The 19,603-nt window shown below is 46.7% G+C and overlaps 1 pseudogene; it reads right to left on the bottom strand.

Annotated features, from left to right (window-relative positions):
* Positions 1-1,448: 1,448 nt before the first annotated feature.
* On the bottom strand, positions 1,449-4,918 carry LOC142450676 (cysteine-rich DPF motif domain-containing protein 1-like; annotated as a pseudogene).
* Positions 4,919-19,603: the final 14,685 nt, after the last annotated feature.

The following is a 19,603-nucleotide window of genomic DNA, read 5'->3' as shown; positions in this document are numbered from 1 at the left end:
GTCATCACAATTAAGGGAAATAAAAGATATCTATGTCCATTGGTGTCATTTTGATTCTGACTCATAGGGACCCAATCTGTTAGGACAGAGTTGAACTGACCCCCAGGGTCTCTGAGGCGCTGGTGATTTATGGAGTCAGACAGCGGCGTTGATGCTCTGCGGCAGCAGGTGGGTTCCAGTTGCTGATATTTTGCATCGCTGCTGAGCACTTGGCCATGATGCCGCCACAGCTCCTTAAAGGGAGGCAAACACTTGTATTTTACAAATACAACTCAGAATCCCCAGTGAAGTTTTCAAATCTAAATTCGTTAATACAATGTGAGATCCATTTTCTCAAATCTGTAACTCGTTGAGTTGGAGAGCCTCTTTTGACCCTATGTTATCACTTCATAAAACATAAAATATAACTGGTTATTAAGAAAAGGTTGCAGCGGACAATTGTTTTGTTCAGAGTCTCAGAGGGCTGAAATCTCCCTTTCAATGGTATCCAATAGACCTCTTAATTCCAGTATGTCCTGTGTATGCTGTCAGGAAGGTTATCCTCATGCTTCTGTGGTAGAAGTCGTTAGATGCCACTGGGTCAGTTCCCACTCATAGTACCCTGTGTAGAACAGAATGAAACACTGCCTGGTCCTAGGCTGTCCTCACAATTGTTTTCATGATTGAGCCCCTGGTTACTGCCAGCTTTCATGTTTGTTTGTTTTTTCTAGAGTAGGGGCTACACTAGCCTCATCCTCTTTCCCATCCAACCAGCATCTAAATGTGTTAGTACACCTGACCCCCCCAGCATCTTGCAAGCCAGCATCAATCCCCAGAACTTGCGCCTCCTCTGGAAAGACCAGAACACAGTCAGGGCACAGGGAGCATCCAGTCTCCTCCTAGCTCAGTGGGATACCTTTGGAGAGGCAGGGTCTCAACCTCAACCCTGCCCCCTCAAGAAAATGGGGGCACCAAGGGCCAGGGATGGCAATCTTACCTCCCGAGGACCCTTGATGCCCACAGGCTCTGTTGTGGCGAGCGCCCTGGTCTCTGCTTCATCTGGATTGCCTTCTGGGCACTCGCTTATCCCACATGCCCACTCAAGGTACCTTGCATCAGACTGGCCTCCTCACACCGTGCCCTCCAGCCAGCAGGCTAAGAGCACCAGAGGTGAAAGCCGGTATCTTCTGAGTGAGCATTTTGGAGAGCAGAGGCCCAGGTCTATGTGTGTCAGCAGAGGGACCAGAAGGGCTGAAAGAAGCAGCGCTGCCTCTTTGTCTCTGGACCCTCGGGCCAACCACACCAGGCCAAGACACAGGAGGAGCTGGACAGGGCCCTGGCTGGGCTTGCTAGCTGTCTGTTCCAGGTCTGAGCATTGCTGCTAAAGACCAGCTTCCCTGACCACGCGGGGCTACGAGGCAGCCTGGTGTGAAGGCTCCTATGGGCTGCTGGCCTGGCACCCACTGCCCTCAGGTCCTAGAGCTCGGTTTACTGCAGGGCATCTTTGCAGGGGTCTTCTGCTTTTCCTAGTCTTGCTGGATTTCCTGAGGGAAAGCAGCAATGTTCTCCCAGACACACGGGAGGCAGAATCTCTTGGCGAGGAACACACTGCACTCCTGAAAAAGGAGCAGAGCACCTGGGACTAGGAGCAGCTTTGCCTGGAACCTGGATCCCCTGGGATGGGCAGAAACAAGTTAGGGGTTGTGCAGGGGGGTGAGGAGAGGCCAGGGCTAGAACGAGGGGTGCGGCCTGGTAGGCTGCCACAAAATTGATTTTGGCCAACCAGAAAAGGGGAGTTGGTGACACTCTATGAGTAGAGGTGACAATAAGGCTAAGATGGTACAGGGAATTGGGTCAGGGCACACAGAGACTGGAAGGTGGGGGTGGGGTGGGATAATGAGACCAGAAGTGAGGTCACAGCCATGCAGGAGGGAGGGCATGTGACTGGTGGGGGCTCTGCTAAGGAGGCAGAAGCAGGAGGCAGCTAGGGGGCTCGGCTGGGGCTATGGACACCCCAGGGAGTAGGATGCTGTGAGCAGGCTCTTAGCAAGGGTAGAACTCCAGCAGGGAAGGGACAGCATGAGACAGGTAGAGTTGACACAGAGGCTGATTCTTGCTTTAAAAGCACTGCCTTGAAGGTCCAGTAACAGCAGGAACCTGCAGCTGTGACCCATCTCAGGGACAAAGAGAGTTGAGACCCTGGACCCATGAGAGTTCCTCTTGACCTCCCAGGACTAGATCCACAGGGCCAGACCCCAGGCTCAGACATGACCCTTGTCCTTGACTACTGAGCCCAAACCCTTTGGGCACCAGGGCATGGCCACATGCCTACATGTATCCTGGTTGGGATGTCATCGGAAGTTGTGCCCACCACTTTTTGGTCACCCTTCAAGGGAATGAGCACCAGGTTCTCAACCCTTTCCCGGGGCTGGGAGTCAGGTGGAAGGTGGGAGATGGAAATGCCACAATGGACCCGAGAGAGGACCCTCCCCACCTTGGACAGCCTGCTTCTGGGTTCACATACAGAGGAGTAAGAAAATGCCCCTTTCCATTAGTGAGGCCAGTGTTTGGGGTGTCTTTGTGACAACAGCCTAGAACGCACCTCTGGGACATGAGACCCCACTTCCTACTGTTCTTAGAGTCACTGCCAAGGTCAGATCAGGGAGATGAGGCCGTCTTTCTAACAAGAAGAATGTGCAACTTCCTCAGAGCTGTATGGACCCCCAGTTCCGAAGTGTGGGGTTCCAGGGTCCTCACCACCTTGGCCCCACCTGCCCTCCTTCCCCAAGTGGTTCCACACACTCCTCAGGGACTCCTGACAAGGCTGCCACAGCCTCCTCACTCCTGGACACAGGCAGACCTTTGAGGTGGAGCCTGACTTGAAGCATGGTCTGTGCCTCAGATCTCCTTGCTGCCTGCACCCCCAGGGAACAATACTGGGGGATTCCTCACACCCAAGTCACACAGGTCCACTGCCACGAGGCAGCCAAGGGTCTCATACAGAAGGTTTGGCAAACGAGGCCCACTCTGCCTCTCTGAACCTCAGAGCCCTCAATTCTACAATGGGTGCAGTGTGCTTTCCCTGACAAGCTGTGGGGGGATGGATGAAGCTTCACCTGTAACACAGGCCCCAAGCCCGCACCTGGCACACAACAGAGATCCACGAAGAACACATAATCCTCCTCACCTCACCGCCAATCCCAGGAGCAAGGAGTGTGTGTCACCATCCCTAGCAATGCAGGGAGGGCAGGGAGCACTGCAGAACCTCCAAGAATCAGTTTCCCTGCATTCCGCAGGCCACACAGAGATCCTCTAACTGGCCCCTTCCATGCTGCCTCCCAGGCCCCACCCTCTCAGGGCTGCAGGGCCTCATCTATAATGGAGGAGCCTGACTGCTCTCCCACCTAGTGTCTGCAGGGCTCCTGGGGGTGACCAAGGTGAAGCAGGGGAGCACTAACCACCCTTGACAAGGCTCATCTCGTGGCCACCAGTGGGGGTGCCCATCCCGAGTCGCTGACTCACCGGGGCCACACACACCAACTTGCTACACCCATTGCATTGTGAGCCAACGACTAGGAATTTGTCCTTGGTGGTGAAGGGGTCATTCAGGACATAGCTCTCCTCAAGCAGACTGCAGAGAAGGGCAGCACCTGACAGAAGGGTGGGACACTTGTCATTGGGATGGTCAGGGCTGGTCACCCAGGACAAAAAGTGTGAGAAAAAGAGCCCATGGATGTTATGGAAATTAACTGGAGCTAAACAAGGAGCTCTGGCAGCATAGTGGTTAAGCTTGGGCTGCTAACCACAAGGTCCAAAGTTCAAACTCACTAATCACTCCTGGGGGAAAAGACCAGGCTTTCTACTTCCATAAACAGTGACAGTCTTGGAAACCCACAGGAGGTCCCTTTGAGGCAGAATTGACTCGATGGAAGTTGAGTTTGGTTTTCTGGTTTTTCTAGTCCCATAAAGAGTTACAGTCTTGGAAAACCACAGGGGCAGTCTACCCTGTCCTAGAAGGTCCGAGAAGTCAGCGCTGACTCAATGGCACCAAATGTTTTTTATAGCCACACAGGAGAAACCAGTCCCTGGTAAAGCACATCCGGTATATACAGTCAGCAGTCAGCAAAAACAGAGGAAGACCATCAAGGAGATGGATGGACACAGTGGCTGCAACAGTGAGCTCACATATAGCAATGATGGTGAGGACGGCGCAGGGTCAGGTGACGTCTCCTTCCTTTGTGCATGGGAGGTCTAGCAGTCAGAACCAATCTGAAGGTACCTAACACCCCCATACATTCAGGATCTGGGCACTGCGCTAGTTATGGCATTGATTCTTGAAGACTGATATTGACAATATTATCGATCATTGAATTGCAAAATGGAGTACCGGCTGCTATCTTGTCACTTGGCAGTGTGCTCGTTTATGGCCTTAGGACATTACGCTAGCAGGAAATGTGGTTTCTTCTATGAGGCTAGCAGTGATTCCGCTGTGGAGGCCATTACAGAGATGTGGGCTGGATAGGGTCCCTGGGTGGAAGCCAGAAGATTGGGAGTAGGTGCTGTCTTCTGGGGTGCAGGGGAGGGTTTGGGAGGCCCCTCACCAATCCCTAGTGGAGTCAGGCTGGTGCCCTTTAGGCTGTGGAGGTGCACTGTGGTCTCCACTGTGAGCTGTCACCAAGTCTGCTCGGGTCACAGCTGCAAGATCCATGGCCTGGGCTGGAATAGGCCTACACCACCTCACTGCCTGGTACCTACAGGCATGATGGCCAGCCCGGCCAGCAGCTTGGGGCAGGTGCATCCTAGGCCACAGGCTAAGGAAATATGAACTCACAAGACCGATAGGAGTTGGGGAGCTTTTGCTCCACAAAACTGTATGGAGTTGACAAAGCACAGAGCTGAAAAACACACCCAGGACGTGGCACTCTGCCTCAGATGCCATTTGCAAGATGGAGAAGCAGGGCAAAGAATTGTGTCTTTAACTGTGGTTTCTGGCAGTGTAAATAAAGTTGGGAATTTGTTGTTGTTGTTTTTCAAAATTTACTACGTCACCCATGCTTCTCAGGGCAAAGTCTTTGGATAAGGATTTGATATTTATTATTTTTTAGAAACGTGGGGGCAATAATTACTTCAAGTAATTCTGCCCATTCTCTTTCTCCTTCTGGGACTCCTTCTGGGACTCCAGCCGGAAATACAACGGAACCTGTGAGTGCCAGAACCGCATGCAACGGTCTTGTTTTCCTGAGTCTTCTAAGCTTTCATCCTTGACCGGCTAACATGTTTGTACCAGGCAGTACCATCTGACCACTTCTCTGAGTTTTCCTTCTCTGGCAGATTAACACCTTGTACAGTGTGTTAGTCCAGGCAGACTAGAGAAACAAATTCATAGACACTCATATGTGTAAAACAAAGAGCTTTACATACAAGAGCAGGTGAACATTGAGAAAACATCCCAGCCCAGTCCAGATCAAGTCTTTAAGTCTGATGTTAGCCCATATGTCTGATATCAATCGATAAAGTCCTCTTCAGACTCATGAAACACATGCAATTGCACCTAATATAGGACAATCACAGGCCAGTGGGTAAAAAGTCTGTGGGTCCAGTGATGTTGTAAGCATCTCAGTGCTGGCAGAGGTCTCTACATGGTTTCTCCAGCTTCAGAGGTCTGATTGCATCAGGGTAGGTCCGTGTGGCTTCTCTATGTGGGCTTTGTTGTTTCTGAGCTAGATGGCCGCTTGTTTACCTTCAAACCTTTAAGACCCCAGATGCTATAGCTTTTAATAGCCGGTCACCATCAGCTTTCTTCACCACATTTGCTTATTCATCCGCTTTGTCTTCCACGGTTGTGTCCGGAAGGTGAGCATCATAGAATGCCAATTTAATTGAAGAAAGTATTCTTGCATTGAAGGAGTACTTGAGTGGAGGCCCAATGTCCCTCTGCTATCGTAATACTAAACCTATAAATATATGCACATAGATCTATTTCCCCATCCTCATATATAAATATATTTGCATAGATACATGTCTTTAGCTAGACCTCTATAAATTCCCTTTGCCTCCCAACTCTTTCCTCTATTTCCCTTGACTTTCCTCCTGTCCCACTATCATGCTTAGTCCCCACCAGGGTTTCAGCAATTCCTCTTTGTTACATTACCCTTGATCATGCCCTACCAGGCCTTCCACACCCTCCTCACCACCAATTTAGATCACTTGTTGGTCCCTTGTCCCTGAGTTTGTTAACACCACTTCCTTTCCCCCCCACCTCCCCCTCTCCCATGTCCCCCCGGAACTGTCAGTCCTGTTGTTTTCTCCTCCAGATTGTTCATCCAGCCTATATTATTTAGACAGACCTGAGGAGATAATAACATGCACAAAAACAAGACAGAGGAAAACCAAGCAACAATATACAACAAAACAACAACAAACCAATGACAAAAACAAACAGAACAAGAAAGAAAAGCTTGTAGTTAGTTCAAGGATCATTTGCTGGCCTTGAGGAGTGTTTTCCAATCCAGTCTCTTGAGGCACCATGCCCTGGTCCCAAAGTCCACCTTCAGCATTCCCTGGGGACCTTGCCGCTCCATTCCCTTGCTGTTCTGTTGCATCCCCTTAGTGTTTTGCCTCAGGGTGGTGGGAACAGATCGGGTGCAATTTCCACACTGTGTCTTCAGTGTTGTCCTCTGTAGAGCTATGGGTCAGTGAGGGGCGTGATGTCTCATAGTGGGGCTGGCCATGTGGTCATCTCTGGGGATTGGCTGCTCTAATTGGGGTCATAGTCCTCAAGGCCTGGTGGGCCAGGATGTGCTCCACTCTCTCCTCCTCCCCCTTCATCTGCTCCTGTGTGCTCCAATCAGATATTTCCCTCTCCCGGATCTGCAGATTCAATGCCGTCTTTTGAAATAAATTCTTCTGGGGGAAGGGGCAGGTGTCCACTTAGTAGTTGGGATTGGGCCGGCCCCCCAGACCTCTCCACTAGTTCCCTACTCCACGCCAGCATGTTGCATTCACATCTTGGAGCACTGGGTTGAAGGCTGGTCCCTCTTTCCCTGTGGAGATATAAACAATACCCTCCCCCTTGGGAGTGTTAGTGCTCTGTCCCCCTGCTATCCTTTTTTTTTTCCTTTCCCCATCTCCTTTTTACTTGACTACCATGTGTATCCCTGTATTTGTTCTGGTCCCTTCCATATTACCTGGTCCTCACCCCAGGAATGTTTGTATATAGTAGCTTTTTCCCTATATCCTTTTTGCATTTTTTTTAAAAGCTTACCTCAGTGTACTCATAGTGTACTTGTCCTTTTGTGCTTGACTTACTTCTCTTAGCATGATTTCCTCCAGTTCTTCCCATGCAGCGATGTGCTTCATACGTTCAGCACTGCATTTTAGCGATGCATAATACTCCATTGTATGTATATACCAGTTTTTTAATCCAATCGTCAGTTGATGGAAATTTGGGTTGCTTCCAACTCCTTGCAATTGTGAACTGTGCCGCAATAAACATTGGAGCACAGATGTCTGGCCTTGGTTTGTTTCTTGCCTCTTCTGGGTATATGCCCAGTAGGGGGATTGCTGGGTCGTATGGTAACTCAATTTCCATCTGTTTTAGATATCGCCAGATCAATTTCCATAGTGGTTAAACATACTTACAAATCCACCAGCAGTGGATGAGAGTTCCTGTCTCCCCACAACCCCTCCAATACTTGTTGCTTTCTGATTTTTTTGAATTGGGCTACCTTTGAGGGTGTTAAGTGGTACCTCATTGTTGTTTTAATTTGCATTTCTCTTATGGCTAATGATCGGGAACATTTTCTCAAATGTTTGTTGGCCATTCGGATTTCTGCCCCTGTGAACCTTCTGTTCAGATCCTTTGTTCACCTCTCAAGTGGGTAATTAGGTTTTTTTTTTTTCTCTTTTTGGAAGCTAGCAGAGTATTGTAGACTTTAGTAATAAGGCCTTTGTCTGAGGTGTCATTGCTAAAGATGTTTTCCCAGTCTGTAGACTTTCATAGCTCTCTTGGTGAATTCTTTTGCTGTACACAAGTGTTTTATCTTCAGTATATCCAATTTGTCAATTTGTGCCTCCTCTGTGTTTGTGTCCTTCCCTATTTTTGAAAGCCTATGTATTCCCTGTGCCAAAGGTCTCAAGTTGGTCCCAATTCCCTCATTGATGGCTCCAATAGTTTGGGGCTTAACTTCAAGGTCTGTGATCCACCTTGTTTATTCTTGTGTATGGAGTGAGATAAGGGTCTTGCTTCATTTTTCTGCAGGTAAATATCCATTTTGTCTAGCACCACTTGTAAAAGAGGGCATCTGCTTCCCATTTGATATTTTTGGGACCTTTATCAAAGATCAGTTGTCTGTATGCTGATGATTTTATTTCTGGGTTTTCAGTTCTTTTCCATTGGTCTGAGTGTCTGTCATTGCACCAATACCATGCGGTTTTGACAACTGTGGCTGTATAGTATGTGCTAAAGTCAGGTAAAGCAAGCTCTCATACTGTGTCCTTCTTGAGGAGTTCTCTGTTAATTCTGGGCTTCTTCCTCTCCATATGAAGTTGGTAATCAGTTTTTCCATTTCTTTGAAGAAAGATGAGGGTAATTGTATTGGGATTGCATTAAACTTATTTAGTGCCTTTAGCAGAACTGACATCTTGACTATATTGAGTCTTCCAATCCACGAGTATGGGATATCCTTCCATTTGTTGAGGTTGCTCTTGGTTCTTGTAATAGTGTTCTGTGATTTTCCCCGTACAGACCTTTTGTTCTTTTCATCAGGTATATCCCTAGATATTTCAATTTGTGTTTGGCTACTGGGAAGGGTACCACCTTTTGATCTCTTCTGTGGTCTTATCTGATGTGTATAACAGTCCAATGGACTTCTATTTGTTGATTTTGTATCCTGCCACTCTGCCAAACTCCTCTATTGCTTCCAGTACTCCTATTGTGGAGATTTTGGGGGTTTCCATATATAAAATCATATCATCTGCAAATAATATTTTCACCTCTTCCTTCCCCAGATGAATACCTTTGATGTCTTTTCTTTGTCTTACGCTGTTAGCTAAAACCGCCAGCACGATATTAAATAAGAGTGGGGACAAGGGGCATCCTGATCTGGTCCCCTTTTTCAGTAGGATTGTGTTAGTCTTTTCTCCATTGACTACCACATTGGCTGTTGGTTTTTCATATATAGCTTGTATTGTCTTAAGGAATTTTCCTTCCATTTCTCTTCTCAAGTGTCTTAAACGGGAATTGGTGTTGGATGTTTTCGAATGATTTTTCTGCATCTATCGACATTATCATGTGGTTCTTATCGTTTTTCATGTCAATGTGATGAATGATACTAATGGTCTTTCGTATGTTGAACCATCCCTGCATCCCTAGTATGAATCCCACTTGGTCATGGTGAATTATTTGTTTTATATAATTTTGTATTCTGTTGGCTAGTATTTTGTTAAGGATTTTTGAATCGATGTTCATTAGGGATATTGGTCTGTAGTTCTCGTTTCTTGTGGAATCCTTGACTGGTTTGGGTATCAGAGTTGTACTAGCTTGATAGAAGGAGTTCAGAGTTTGCTGTCTTTTTCTATGTTCTGGAAAAATTTGTGTAGGATTGGTGTTGTTCTTCCCTAAATGTTTGGTAGAATTCTGCAGTGAAGTCATCTGGTCCAGGGGATTTTTTTTTTCCATTGGTAAACCCTTGGTAACCTTGTCTATTTCTTCTATTGCTATGGGTCTGTTGAGATTCATGATGTCCACTGAGGATAGTCTAGGGAGGGGTTGTTTTTCCAATAATGTGCCCATGTCTTCCAAATTGTTGAATTCTTTGGAGTACAATCCTTCGTAGTACTGTGTAATTATCCTTTTGAGTTCATTAGGGTCTATTGTAATGTCTCCTCTTTCATCCCTTATTCTTGCTATTGAAATTTGTTCCCTCCTTTCTTTGATTAGGTTTGCTAGTAGTCTGTTGATTCTGTTTATCCTTTCAAAGAACTAACTTTTAGCACCATTAATTTTTCCCAGTTTTCTTATTTTCCCTCTCCTGATTTTTATAATTTTTCTTTTACTATTAGTAGGATTGTCCTGCTGACTCTGCTCTAGTTGTTGTAAATTACAACTCGTGTTGTAAATCACGAGTCTCTCTTAATTTCTCAGGTGTGCATGTATTGCTATGAAACATCTTCTGATAACTGCCCTTGCTGTGTCCCATAAGTTTTGGTATGTCATGTGCTCTTTCTCATTGGTTTCTAGAAATTTCTTAATTTAATCTCTGATCTGTGCCAGTATGCACTCCTGTTGCAGTAGAGTTATTCATCCTCCAATTGTTTGCTCTTTTCTTCGTCTTCCTTTTGTTGATTTCTAGCCTTATAGCACAGTGGTCAGAGAAAGAGGGCTGTATGACATCAATGTGCTTAAATTTATGTAGATTCGCCTTATGCCCCAGCATGTGATCTATCTTAGAATATGTGCCATGTGGGAATGAAAAGAATGTGACTTTTTTTTATTTGGATGAAAAGCTCTGTAAATATCTATCAGGTCAATTGTCTAATTGTAGTGTTTAGATCTCTAGCATCCTTGTTGAGTTTCTTTCCCTGTGATCAATCTTTCTCAGAGAGTGGTGTGTTGAAGTCACCCATTATAATTGTTGAGGCTGTGATTTCTTTTATAAACTTTTGGAGTATTTGGTTGACATATGCAACAGGTCTCTCATTTGGGGAATATATGTTTACAACCCTTAGTGGTTCTTTGTCTACCACTCCCTTGAGCATTATAAAGTGTCCCCCCTTATCTCTTTTTATGGTTTGCACTTTGAGGTCAATTTTATCCGAGATTAGGATTGCAACCCCTGCTTTTTTTGAATTGTTGTTTGCTTGGTATGACTTTCCCCAGCCTTTGATTCTCAGCCTATTTTTGTCTGTAGCCTTGAGATGTGTCACCTGTAGGCAGCAGATTGATGGGTTGTGTTTTCTATGCCAGTCTGCTAGTCTCAGTCTTTTAATGCCTGTATTCAGGCCATTGATATTCCGATTTATTATCTCCATCTGCAGACTCTGTGATGTCATCTTATACCTTTTGTGTTGGGTGTTTTCGTACTTTCCTTTCTCATTAGCCTGTTGTGCATGTGTAATGTGTATCATTCTTGAGTTCTTTCCATCTTAAGCCAATGCTATCTTGGGGTCTGTTATCTCTCTGTTGCTCTCTGGGTATGGTTGTTCTATGTGGTGGTCTCTTATTTATGCTTGGTGAGTGTTGTTCTTCTGCCCATACTGGGTCGGCAAGGATCTTTTGTAGGGCTGGGTTTCTTCTAACGTATTCTTTGAGATTTTCTTTGTCTGGGAAGACTCTTACTTCTCCATCTATCTTGATCAGTAATTTGGTTGGGTAGAGTATTCTTGGGCTTGCATTGTTTTCCTTCAATTTTTGGAATATGTTATTCCACTCTCTCCTTTTCATCATAGTTTCTGCTGATAGGTCTGAGCATATTCTTATTTGGGAATCTTTATATGTGATTGCTTGTTTTTCCCTAGCTGTTCTCATGACTTTCTCCTTTTCCTCAAAGTTGGATAGTTTAACTATTATGTGCCTTGGTGTCTTCTTCTTGGGATTCAGTATAGCTGGTGTTCTTTCAGCCTCCTGAATGGTTGCCTGGTTTTCATTCATTAAGCTGGGGAAGTTTTCCTCCAAGAATTCTCTCACTATTGTTGCAGATGACTTCTTGGTTGTGTCTTCCTCTGGTAAGCCAATAATTCCAATGCTGTTCCACTTCATAGCATCAGACATAGCTCTTAGGTTTTCTTCAGCTTCTCTCATGATTTTATTAGATTTTTGTTTGTGTTTGGTAAAGTCTGTTTGGCTGTCCTCTACGTCACTGATGCGGTTCTCTGCTTCCTCCAGTTGATTCTTGAGGTCCGTGTTTCTGCTACTGGTTTTTGTTAACTCCTCCCTAAGCTCCTGTATTCCCCTTTGGTGTATGGCCTTTATCTCCTCTATCATTGCATCCTTTTTCTGTATTGTTTCCTTCATATCCTGTATGACTCCAAGCAGCTTTCTGAAAATTTCGTTCTGTGGCAGCTCAATGTGTGCTTCTTTATGTTCAGGACATCTTCTGCCATTGCCTGTTGTTTCTCCGTTTTTTCATTGAGGTCGTTGGGACTGATGGCTGTTTGCGTTGCATTGTTTTAGAGGAGACAGGTGCCATTTTCCAGGGAGTTGAAGAGCATTGGCTCTCTCTGGGAGACTTATAGGAATGCTTCTTCGAACTCTCTACAGCTAATTTCACTATGGAATTAACCTATCACTTCATCCTCCTGTGGCTTCCCTCTCAGCCTTCCCTGAAGGCTGGTGGGTTGCCTGCTTTGGTGTTGTAGAGGTTGGGCAGAGGTTCCTGCAACCACTTGGAATGTTAATGAGTGTTGGCCGAGCTTCCTTATGCCCCCAGGTACACAGGCAGGAATTCCCTGGTAAGAAGTTGGGCAGAGTAGCCCCTGGAGGGAAAGCAGGGCTTTCCCTAGCCTCAAGCTAGCTACCCAGGGTGGAGCTCACCTAGCTGGCTATGATATGCTAAGGGAAATGGTCTGGAGGTCAGCTAAGAGAAGTGGTCTGGAGTGGAGTGTTAGAGAACAGGAAAGAGACAAAGAGGACAAAAATAATTTAAAAGTAAGACTGCTTAGACTGTGTGGGGAATATAGAGAAGAGAAGGAAACAAAAGCAACAATGTAGATGAGTCCCGATCCCTGCCCATGGAGCTTCAAGTATTTAGTCCCCACCCTGAGGTGGCAGCAGCAAGGCAAGCCACCACTGAACTGAGAAAAAGCCCCAGCGCAGCCCTCCAAGACAGTGGGGGGACAGAGAGCCGAGACAGAAACAAAAGCAACAATGTAGCTGAACCTCAATCCCTGCCTGTCGAGCTGTAAGGATCCAGCCCTTGCCCTGAGGCAGGTGGGAGTAAACTGTGGCTGTGTTGATACCAAGGCCTCCTATGGGCTCCAACTGGTCCCAGCTCGGCAGAGACAGTGGCAGGGCCAAAGTCAAGCCCCAGCCATCTTCCACTCATGTAACCCAAAAGCCCCAACCCCTCAAAACCCCGTAGGTCTGTGCCTCATCTTGATGATGCTCCTCCAGCGTTCCAGCCGCATTACATTTCCCTCTAAGCAACTCTCCTCCTGCTGTTTATTTTCAGCACACCCACCTGGCTGTTCCCTTTCTGATGGAATCCCCATCGGTTGATGCATGGTGTGTCTTTAAGTATAAATTCTGTTCAGTCTATACTGTAATCATTCTAATATATTCACATGATTAATTCTAGTGACTGTTTTGTCCTTGACAATGGAGTTTTTGTTCTTGTCTCAATTGTGGCGGAAACCTGTGAATCATTGTAAGATAGTAGAGACCCAGGGAAGTAGTATTTATGCCTGGAAATGGTCCCTCTTTCTTTGCTAAGTCTCATGTGTGGAATACTGAATCAATGTAGTCAGTTGAGGTTGGTTTGAGTTTTGCAGTTGCCATTCTTTGTCGCAGGGCAGCACTGGCTTCAGATTTTTCTAGCACTGCCTTATGCTTTGGGCTGGGGTTCATTCATGGAGGTTTCTTTCCCTACCCTGGGCTCAAGGTCTTTGTGCCTCACAAAGGGCCTCTCTTGACTTCCCCGGTGGTATAGCCACTCAATCCCTGCTTGACTAGTGGGGGCAGGTTCTCTGTTGTCCTCATCCAGCATCCATCCATCTTAGACTGCACCCTGGGTCCCTAGGTGTTGGGGTGAAATGTTCTCAGGAACCCTCCACCTTCTCCACCAGCAGTCAGTGACCTCTAGCAATTTTGACAGTTTCTGTCCTCTCCCTTAGAGGTAGAGAGGGTTTCTCCTTTTCTTTATTCCCTAGCTGCAATAGGTCTTCACTTAAATACAGTGAGGAACAGGGTGGGCTGCCCATCCCTCGGTGGGTTAAGGTTTTTGTTCCATGAGAGAGAAGCATCTGGGCTGTGGAGAAAGACCCAGTAGGAATCCAACCAGAGATAAGAGGACCTGATGCAAGGGGCTTAAGTGGAGAGCAAATGCATTGAGAATGATTGGGGCAGGGAATGTATGGATGTGCTTTATACAATTGATGTATGTATATGTATGGATTGTGGTAAGAGTTGTTTGAGTCCCTAATAAAATGTAAAAGAAGAAAAGAGAAAAAAATGATTAGGGCAAAGACTGTACAGATGTGCTTTATACAATTGATGTATGTATATGTATGAACTGTGAAAAGAATTGTATCAGCCCCAATAAATTGTTAAAATAAAAAAATTAAAAAAAAAAAGAATCCAACCAGAGAAACAGTCATCTGCTGCCTCCAAGCCTGCACCAGTGGGATTTCTCCCGTCTCCTTTCCCAAGATCTCCAGTGAAGCTTTGTGGAGAACAAAGAGCCTACTAATGAGGGCAAAATACCCATCTCTGTGGTGCCAAGTTTCTATTCTCTCTTCATATACACTATAGAGTATATTTTAAGATCAAAATGTATGGTAAACTGAGCGACTTGATGAGAATGTAATGCAGCTAAATCATCCATGCTAACAATTATGGGTCTGGAAAGCCAACTCTGGTGGGGAAAGCCTCTCTCAGGCATGAGATATAAATAAATCTTAATACACATGCCCATGACTGGACATTCTTGCCATTAACCCCTATAGAGGAACTATTATAAAGGAGCTACCACATAAGGTGAATCAATTCTGTGTCTGGCTACTTCACAATGCCTAGGGTTATCTGTAGATAAAAGCAATCAGGTTCTATAGCCAATCATAAATGTAGCAGCCTCCTGGGGAGGTCTCAGGGGGTGTTGTGGTCAACTAGCACTAGGTCAAGACACTAACTCACCTCATTGCTTATTATATTACTCACCTATGATATTAACTATGTAATGTTAGCTTTATGATGTACATGCCTTATGAAAGATCTGTAAGCCTCATTATATATACCCATTGGTAAATATATTCACTCACTCACTCATGACATGGGAAGAGGAGCCCCTGTGACCAGTTTTCTGTCTTTCACAATCGCAAAGTGCCTCCTGAGGACCCATTTGAGTGTTGGGGATCCCCTCATCCCAACAGAAATATTTATATTCAGTTGTATGGAGTTGTGGCAGTTACATAATCTACTGTCAACTTGAGGAAGGAGTGGAGTCTAGCCTGTCAATCAAGTCATAGCCAATGAAGTCTCTGGGTGGGCATGGCCTTCTCCTGCGGTTTCTGGGAACTCCTGTCTTCCTCCTTGGAGGAGGAACACACTCTCTGCTTCGTCTTCCTGCTGACAAGCCACATGGAGTCAGATTCCTGGAGCTGAAGGAACCATGTGGAGACCCATGCCAGTGCTTCCACTGCCACTGGATCTACAAGACTATCCACCTATTGGTCTGTGATCTTCCTTCATTCGGCTTCATTGCTTGTGTTGTGCGAGTCTGAAGAGGAATTTATAGACTGGTATCGGACATATGGGTTTATGGACTTAATGTAGACTGGGCAGGGATATTTTCTCAATACACAATTACTCTTTTATGTAAAACTCTTTCTTATACACATATGAGTGTCAATGAATTTGTTTCTCTAGCCAACCCAGACTATCACAGAATTCTCACTCATTTTCAGGGGCCCCTACCCTCTTTACAAGTGTAGTTAACTAGGTGGCATATGAAGGAGCTCTGGTGATACAGTTAAGCCACTTGTCTGCAAACTACGCAACTGGATACTAGCAGGTACTCTTGGGGAAACCTGTGAAACTTACAGGCTAGAAAACCGTATTGAACAGTTCTACTATGCCCCTTGGGGTCATAAAGAATCAGAATCCACTCAACAGCAACAGGTTTGTTTCCTGGGGTTAACCTGTCATGTCAGTCATAGAGCAGGTTCAAGAAGTTATGGTTTTTTAAGATTGTCCACCTTTTCCTTTGCCTATGAATTTCTACTCCTACTTCAAACTCCTTGTGAGGTTTCACTTTCTGCTATGATCTCTCTACTCTTCTGAATCTGTGTGTATGTTATCCCTGGGAGCTTTGAAATTGGACATACACACATTTAAACACTGAATGCCATGCCAGCTCACTGCAACTGCCTAGAATTTTTTTTTTCAATTACCAAACCCACTACCATGGAGTTGATTTCAATTCAGCCACCCAGTTGGTCAGAGAATTTCCCCACAGGTTCTGCATGGTTTTTGGTAAGGTTGACTGTAGCAGACTGCCACATCTTCTGAGAGACTGATGAGTTTCAACATCCCTACTTTTCATTCACAGCTGAGGACTGTAACTACTACACCATGTATTTCAGCTCCTATTCTGAGAAAGCCCATTTGTAAATGTCTATAGATGGCAGTAAAGACCAAAATCCATTTTTGGAGTCCTAAAAAAAGATTAAGACTCTATTAAATTCCTTCTGAACATTAACCAAGCACAGAGATCATTCTAAAACAGTATCTTAGGAAGAGTGAAATGGATAGACTATCTCCACCCCTCTCCAGCTAGCCTAGGGGGCAATAGTCTCTTAGGGGATCACCTGGGTGTATCCTTGATGGAGATCTCTCTCCTGAGGGTCTCAGTAATAATGCCCAGACTGCCTAAGTCAGAAGGCCCCAGATCAATCTTAAGAGCACTTCTAACATAATGTATATTTTCTACTCATGGTCCTTGACTAAGGGGCTCCCGGCTCAAGCCATGGTATTGCCAATTGCCTCATATGCATGTTCAAGTTGAACACTGAATAAAGAAGACAGAAGAACACATGCTTCTGAATCATGGTGCTGGAAAAGCATATTCAAATTATCAGAGACTGCCAGAACAAACAAATCTGTCTTGGAAGAAGTACAGCCAGAATGCTCCTTAGAATCCAGGCTGCCCAGACTTTGTGTCGGGTTCTTTGGATATGTTAGCAGAAGAAACCAGTCCCTAGAAAAGGGTATTCTGCTTAGGAAAGGGTCGGTGATAAAAACGGAAAAAACATCAAGGATATTGATGGAGTGGCTGTAACATTGGGCTCCAACACAATTGTGAGGATGATGCAGGATCAGGCCGTGTTTCCTTCTGTCGTACATGGAGTCATTGTGAGTCTAAACCACCTGGACAGCACCTAACATCATGGTGCTGTCCCACATCTGCAGTCCTACCTGTAAGGCCATGTATTGATCGGCTGTCAGTCACGAAACTGTGAATTCTTTGTGTTCCATGTCTTATTAAGTAGCTCAGTGATTGTAAATCCTTGGACAACATCACAACCTCATGCTAAAGGTACCCACTGTCCAGGTACTTGTTTTACTTAAGGTGCAATGCTTTCCTTAAATCTGAGACTAGGGGTATTGGGTGGCTAGTTCAGGGACAACGGACTTGTCTCTCCCATGCCTGCAAATGCCCCCATAGAGGAGGTTGGACAGAAATGGGGCACCCTAGTAACACACCAATGGGGGGATACCCAGAACTGAACATGCACAGACTCGGATCCCCTAGGCCCAGGTAAAACCATTACCTTGGGCACACCCATCTTAGGTTCCAGCAAATGACATCACACAGGTGAGACTAACTAAGCCAATGGGATTGGCCAATTCCTTTACCCAGGCCTCCCCAGCCAGAGGTGTTAAAAGTCAGAAGCAGGAAAGCTAATTTCTCTTTTTTTTTGCTGCGGTCTTGCAGCAGGTCAGAGGTGGGGGTGCTCACATGTACCACAGGCATACCCACTTCTCAAAGCCTCCTCTGGGCATACTCGGGGCCCACATGTGCTCGGGCTCTTAGGCTCTTGCTCACCCACTCTCTTGACCTCTTGGTCCTCGGGATTCCCCAGTTCCGTAAGGGTGTTTCACATAGTATTTCACACCCAGTTGTGAATTCCTGCGTGGCTTGGCATGCTTTCGTGTACCCTACTGAAACTGTAAATCCTGGGACTTTTCTTGTCCTTCTTAAAAACTCACTTGGATGACAGAAAATGTGCTTCAGTGTGAATTATTTCAGCATGTGAAGCAAAGAAATGAGGTATAGCTGACTCCCGAAACCTAACTGGGGTCTCCTTTACTCCCAACAGGGTTCCTCCCGTTTGGGCTCAAAGGAATAGTAAATCCTATTTTATGTGGTTACGTGTAACCTTAATTCCACTTCGCAGCTGTATGATGCCAGTCACAGGTGCTCCCCGAGGCCGCTGGGCGTTTTCCGCAGTGCCACATCCTGCACGCACGTGCCTTCACCGGAAGCCCGGCCCACTCCGGCCCTCGCACACCAGGACCCGGAGGTACACGGAACTCGTGTCCGCTGCCCCCTCACTCCCACATCCACACGCGCGGCCGCACGGGCCAGTAGACCTCACCCATTGAAGTTCAGGGGGCCCGGACGCTGGCTGAGGGGCTGAGCGTGGAATGGAAATGACACCTGGAGTTCACAGGGAGGGACAAACTCCTCCCCCTTAATGCACAATGGAGGGCGGGCGCATGCGCAGCGTGGTGGGAGCGGGCGCATGCGCAGCGTGGTGGGAGCGGGCGCATGCGCAGCGTGGTGGGGGCGGGCGCATGCGCAGCGTGGTGGAGGGCGGCGCCTCACCGCCGTCTCAGTCTTCCAGAGGCCCTCGCTGAACTGCGTGCTCACAGCCGCAGCTACAGGACCAAACATCAGGCACATGCGCAAGGCGGGTTTTCTTCCTAATTATTTTGGCCTTTTTGGTAACGCACATCGCACGCAAGCTGGGAGGGGAGGGGCTACGTTAAGAGGTCCATCCCTAGATCACTGACCCTGGGCGCACGCTGGCCTGGCGCGGGCAGAGACTTGGTTCCTGGCTCCGTCCCATTGCGTGCTTCACGCTTTCGCGAGGCTCACCTGGGTTCTGACGGGGGAAACTGAGGACTCCGCCTGAGGGAAGACTCGGGCACTTGCAGGAGAGCACGATCTTGGTCGTCTCCCGAGGCCGCTCTGAAATGGGCCTCCCTGTGCATGCTGATCCTCCGAGTCTTATCTGCGGCCCGCGCATCGCGCCCAGGTGCACAGTGTCTGCTCTAGTTGGCCAACTGTGGCTGCGCCCCTCAGGTAGGCTGCAGACTTGGAGCAAGGGGGAGTACCACCTTCGTGACAAGATTTATTCCCCCTCAGTCTGAAGTCCAGCTGTAGACGAGGTGTGCCTATAGCACCTGCACTGTGGTCAGAAATCCTGGAGATTGGTGAGGGGCCTCCACCTGACCCTGTCCTTGGGAACTGGAAAGCTCACCTCTCATAGGACAGCCTCACCCTCCTTAACCCTGAGGAGCGAAGCAAGTTCAATCCTTGCCCCAAACCCTTGTACAGCTCCTTGTGGAGGGGTGCAATGGAGGTGGGGGTAAGAGGGACCCTTGAGGTTAGCAGAACAGGCAATGTCAATGTAGCACAGACACTGTATTGCAACACAAAATGGTGACCCTTCCCCAGAAACGTCTTGCCTAGATGTGGCTCAGCCACTAGACACAGAGGCCAGAAACCATCTATGAAAATGGACCCCCACCGGAATCATTGCCAGTCTAAAACTTTCACAGAAGAAACCACATTTAATGCGGATCAAGCTTAACGGCCTAAGGATACATACCTACAGAATGATACTACATCAGCTGGTACCCCTGTTGTGCTTAAATGAAATATGCCATTTTATCCTTTTTAAT

Source organism: Tenrec ecaudatus, chromosome 6 (assembly GCF_050624435.1).
Source record: "Tenrec ecaudatus isolate mTenEca1 chromosome 6, mTenEca1.hap1, whole genome shotgun sequence".
Classification (NCBI taxonomy): domain Eukaryota; kingdom Metazoa; phylum Chordata; class Mammalia; order Afrosoricida; family Tenrecidae; genus Tenrec; species Tenrec ecaudatus.
The sequence above is the reverse complement of the archived record's forward strand: the minus strand, read 5'-3'. Positions and strand labels throughout refer to the sequence as shown.